The sequence below is a fragment of the Hibiscus syriacus genome, unplaced genomic scaffold (genome assembly GCF_006381635.1).
Source record: "Hibiscus syriacus cultivar Baekdansim isolate YM2019G1 unplaced genomic scaffold, ASM638163v2 tig00002237_pilon, whole genome shotgun sequence".
NCBI classification, from domain to species: domain Eukaryota; kingdom Viridiplantae; phylum Streptophyta; class Magnoliopsida; order Malvales; family Malvaceae; genus Hibiscus; species Hibiscus syriacus.
In genome coordinates, this window is record NW_024061918.1 from 1,344,434 (window position 1) to 1,350,259 (window position 5,826).

Genomic DNA, 5,826 nt, shown 5'->3' on the forward strand with positions numbered 1-5,826 from the left:
TTTAAAATTGGCCTAATCATTACTCGATTTACAATATAACAAGCGGCATTTGTGGCTTCCGCCCAAAAATATTTTGTCAAATTATTTTCACAAAGCATGGTTCTAGCCATTTCTTCTAAAGTTCGATTTTTCCTCTCAACAACTCCATTTTGTTGAGGGGTTCTAGGTGCTGAAAAATTATGGCTAATACCATTAGAATTACAAAACTCATTAAATCCAAGATTTTCAAATTCATGCCATGAGCACTCTAACACTAGTTATAGAGTACTCTTTTTCTTTTTGGATTATTTTTGAAAACGTGATGAATTTTTCTAATGCTTCATCTTTAGTACTAAGAATAGAACCCAAGTATATCTAGATAGTCATCTACCAAGACAAATGCATATTGTTTTCCACCCAAGCTAGTAGTCCTAGTTGGCCCAAAAAGATCTATATGGATCAATGTAATACTCTACTAGTTGATACGTCATTAATGGATTTAAAGAAACTCACTTTTGTTTTCCTTTAGCACAAGCATCACAGATTTTATCATTATCAAATTTTAGCTTAGGCAACCCTCGAACTAAATCACCTTGAGTTAGCCGTTGCAAAACACTCATACTAGCATGTCATAGTCTCCTATGCCATAACCAACTATCATGTTCATCCTTAGCAACTAGGCAAAATTAGTCATATCAATAGAATCTAAATGCACCATGTATATGTTTCCTATTCTATGACCAACAAGCATAATCCGATTAGATGCAATGTCAATGACTTTACAACCATTAATATCAAACATGACATTGAATCCCTTATCACAAAATTGACTAATACTCAATAGATTATGCTTTAATCCATTCACATATAAAACATTCTTAATTTGTATGGAAGAGGTATTACCAATAGTACCAATACCTTCAATGTGACCTTTTGAATCATCACCAAAAGTCACTTCTCCTCCATTTTTGGCGTTAAGCTCAATGAACCGGTTTTTGTCTCCGGTCATGTGTCTTGAGCATTCACCATCAAGGTACCATGAATTTGGATTTGTTTCTCGTGCCTTGTAGCAATGCTCCTTTTCCTACAAACATAGATTAATTTTTAATTTTTGGTACCCAAATTCTTTTGGGTCCATATTCATTAGTTTCCAAAATCCTAGTCCCCTTAGGTATCCATTTGTAGGATATCCTTATTTTAGTAATGAGCTCTTTAGGAAACCCATATACTTCTAACGATTTTTTCCATTAGAGGTTTTTTGGGGACCTCTATGATTGTAGTTTTTAAAACTTTTTTTAACAAAGTTAGATTTGAATTTTCTCCATTTTCAAAACGTTTTGTTCCAACTTTATCAAAAGAAGTTTTAAGATCATCTTTTGATGATCATCATTGACCTTTGAAAGTAAATTTTGCAAATCCAAAATTTTCTTTTCAAACTCTTTTAATTTGATTTGCAAATCTTTGATTTTACTTTCAAGATAGTTGTTGGTTTTGGATATGAGTTTATTTTCATTTTTCAATTTGAAACATCATTTTTATTTTAAAAACAATTTCTCATAATTCGAAGCCAACCCATTATATTCCTCTAATAACTCATCATAGGATAAATCATCAAAATCAGATGAGTTAGAGGTTACCTTAATCTTCCGAATGCCATCAAGCACAAGTTTGCTACTTCTTGTTCCTCTTCATCGGAACCTTCTTCATCGCTCCATGTAACCACATGAGCCTTGTGCTTATTCTTTGATTGACCTTTTCTTTTCAATTGTAGGCAATCATATTTGACATGCCCCGACTTTTTGTATTCATAGCAAATGATCGGGTCCTTCTCTTTTGGTTCATTTTTGAGGCCTTCATTTTGTTTGAATTTCTTCCTCGGTAAGGTCTCATCATTTTTCTGAACCGTTTGGAAAACAATGCCATTTCCTCGTCATCGTCATCTTTATCCGAATCACTCTCATTTTTTGTGGATTTGAGAGCAACTCCAATGTTTTTCTTCTTCTCCTTCTCCTTTGGTGTCTCTTCAATCTTATCAAAGTCCACCTCATCTTCAAGCATCATTTCATGAGTGAGGAGTGAACCGATTAGCTCTACAAGAGTTAAGGACGTTAGATCCTTAGACTCGATGATTGCCGTCTTCTTTGATTGCCACGATTTTGGGAGGGAGTAGACTAACTTTCTCACAAGCTTTTCATTTGAAATGATCTCTCCATATGATTTGAGACCATTGAAAATCGTAGAGAATATATCCTTCATAGCTTTGATATCTTCATTTGGTTTCATCCTGAAATTTTCATAGTTATGCGTTAGAATACTAATTTTAGATTTCTTTACCTCATCGGTACCTTCATGAGTGACTTGAAGTTTGTCCCATATTTCTTTGGCGGTTGTACAAGATGAAACTCTTTCGTATTCATCTGGTCGAAGAGCACAAATTATGATATGGATGGCTTTGGAGTTGAGCTGGAACATTTTTGTCTCTCCTTCACTCCATAATCTTGGATGAGTGAGAGGCTTGAAGTATCATTCTTCTATGACATTCCATGCTCCCATGTCACTTGCTTGAATGAAGTACATCATCATATTTTTCCAATAGGCATAATTAGCCCCATTGAAGAAAGGAGGCTCGTTGGCGGGCATCGAATCGAGACCGGAGTCGAAGTTTGAAGTAGAGGCCATTGATGACTTTGATTATCGATGTAACTCTTCCCGAATCGACTCAAGAGGCGATTAAACCTTCAAATGAGTTAGGCACTGATACCAATTGTTGAGTTAATCGATTGACGAATATGGCTAAGAGGGGGGTGAATTGGCAATTAAAATTTTGGTGGAAGCTTTTGCAGAAAATTGAAAGAAATTTGCACAGCGATTTAGAGTGGTTTGACTTTCTCAACCAAAGTCTGCGTCCACTACCTTAGCTATCCACACTAAGGATTTTCCACAAATTCACTAATTTGTCTTTCTTTTGAGGACAAAGAGTAACCTTACAAACCCTCAAGAATTATACCCCAAATTCTTGAGAACACTCTCTCCCAAAGAGAACAATACAAATTTGCAAACTTACAAGGAAATCCTCACAAGGTAGATTGTTTGCACAATTCTAGAATAAAGAAAAGAACACTCAAGAATGAATATAATTGAGCACAATAAGTGTTCTTGAAAGCAAAATGAATAATGAATGAAAAATAGGCTTGAAATGCTCAAACTTGAGGTTTGATGCTTTCTTTTTGATTCTCTCTTGATTCTAGTTGCTTGATGTTTCTTATTCTTGATCAATGGCTTCTAAGCTTGCTTAAATACACCTTGAATCACTTCTGAACGTTGGGGATCATTAATAAAGATAATATAGCCGTTTTAGTGTGAAATTAATTAATAAAACAATTTGGAGCATGGGGGGAATCAGTACCCCTCATAGGGAATCGGTTCCCTAAGTGTAAAATTCAAATATTTTGACCGTTGAACAGTGGGGGGAATCGGTACCCCATGGGGGGAATCGGTTCCCTCTGAGCATACTGGAATTATCAGAGCCAAACCATTCAGGGGGAATCGGTACCCCCTTGGGGGGGAATCGGTTCCCTCAGAGCAATCTGGAATTTTTGGCTTTGAAACGGTTTGAAATACTTTGTAAAATTATTTTGAAATTGTTTTAAGATTAAAACTTAATTTTACACTTGAGTAAGGATTAAAAATGACTTTTGAAAGATTTAGAGTAATGTTTTGATATTCGAATAATTATATTGAATATACTTAGAAAATCTTTTTGGAAAATCTTGAAATTCATTTAACTTAATTTTTTATATCGAAATATCAAAATGTTTTCAACAAAAACTTTGAACAAATTCAATCAAGTCCAAAAACATTTTGCCTTAATTTGTTAAATCAAAATATTATAAAACATAGTTCAACAAAAATGTTTAATACAAAAATAAGTACCTAAACTATACATTTTCTCATTTAGGTCCCTAAACTATTTTTCGTCAATCCAGGTGCCTAACAATATAAACGTTATCATTTTAGGTACATTGGTCGTAGCGACCATTAAAAAGGTCTGTTAAATAGCGTGTGTCGTATTCAGATAATTTTAAAAATTTATTTAAAAGATTTAAAAATATTATATTAAAAAACCTTAATTTCTTTAAAATTATAAAAAAACCCTAAAAATCCCTAACCTAACCTTACCTTATCAATTGCCAGCCACAGCCTCCGTCACCTTCGCAGCCCTTGACATCCCCCTTGTCGCTAGTCGTCACCCTTGTCGTCATATGTGCCATCAGATCGTCTAGGTATCACGATTTCAAGGGTCTGGGTTTGCCATTTCCTTTGTCGGGAAGCGGGTTTGGCTTATCGTTAGGTGGATGTTCAATTGATGACAACAGCGACAAACGGCGTTGTCATAGGGATTAGAGTTAGAATTTTCAAAGTTCTGGGTATTTTTAAGAGTTGAGAAAATTTTGAGGTTTTTTAAAAATATAATTTTAAGTTTTTTTTATTTTAAATAAAATTTTAAAATTATGTAAATGTGACATGTGTCACTTAACAGAAATTTTTAACAATCATTGCAGTCAATGCACTTAAAATGGTAACGTTATAAGTTAGGCACTTGGATTTACCGAAAATAGTTTAGGCACCTAAATGGAAAAAAGTATAGTTTGGGCACTTATAAGCCAAATAAAAATCATGGTTAGACTAACAATCAAATTAATTTAATAGAATAAGACAATAGATCCATTAAGTAAGATCAAATATTTGGATCTTAATATCAAAGATTTTAACCCAATATTTTATTTTGGAGCAAAATGTCACCTGATTGGATGGAAATCGTTAATTGACTAACTATCAATGCTTCCTATTGACACGGTAGGTACACATGTGATGTCATATCATAAAAAAATTAAATTATTTTAAAATATATATTTTATAAGTGTATATGTAATTAATTACAATTATAATTTAATTTAAAATATTTTTTTACCGACGTGGCATCGCATGTGGACATGCGACTTCAATAGAAAGCATTGAACGTTAGTAAACTAACGATTTTCATCCAACCAGACGATATTTAACTCCAAAACAAAATGTTAGGGGTTAAACTTAAAATGCTCCAAAAAAGAGAATAGAGGGCAAAGTGACCGTTTATAAACGTTTGAGGTAATTTTGTTATTATACCTTATGAATAAAATAAACAGGGTTAGGAGAATCATCTTACAATGATTCTATGTAGTGCTCAATCTAAAAAATTAAATTTAGATATTAATTTGAACGTGAAATCTAAGTCAAAATAATTAGTATACTAACCCAATATGTTTATAAAATCAGATAAAAAAATATCATTGGTAGATATGTTTATAAGGATATTATCTAAAACTAGATTTAGTCACATATATAATTTAGACGAAAAATAATTTAAAAATATATAATTTAGACGAAAAATAATTTAAAAATATAATTGTTTGTTTGGTATAAATATTATACTAGATTTCTCAATATCATATGGATGGTTTTTTGTCTCAATTTTAATTATTTTAGTTAATTTCGTCGAAAAATAAGATATGACATGTATGAACAAATCAACAATCAACCTGAATTTAAAAATAAAAAATAAAAAATTTCATTTGCTTCAAATATAATAGAAAGATTAAACATCTAGGTTTTATTGATTTTTCAACTTCATCTTTACTTTTTCTTGATAAACCCTTTATAAACATTTTGAACAGAAAAATCTTTCCTTGATTATATATTGTTATAATGTTATTGCATTAAATCGTTGTTATCAATATTATCTCTGACAAAAATAAATTTAAATTTGATTTATATATATAGATATAGATATTCTTAGTTCGACCCTTA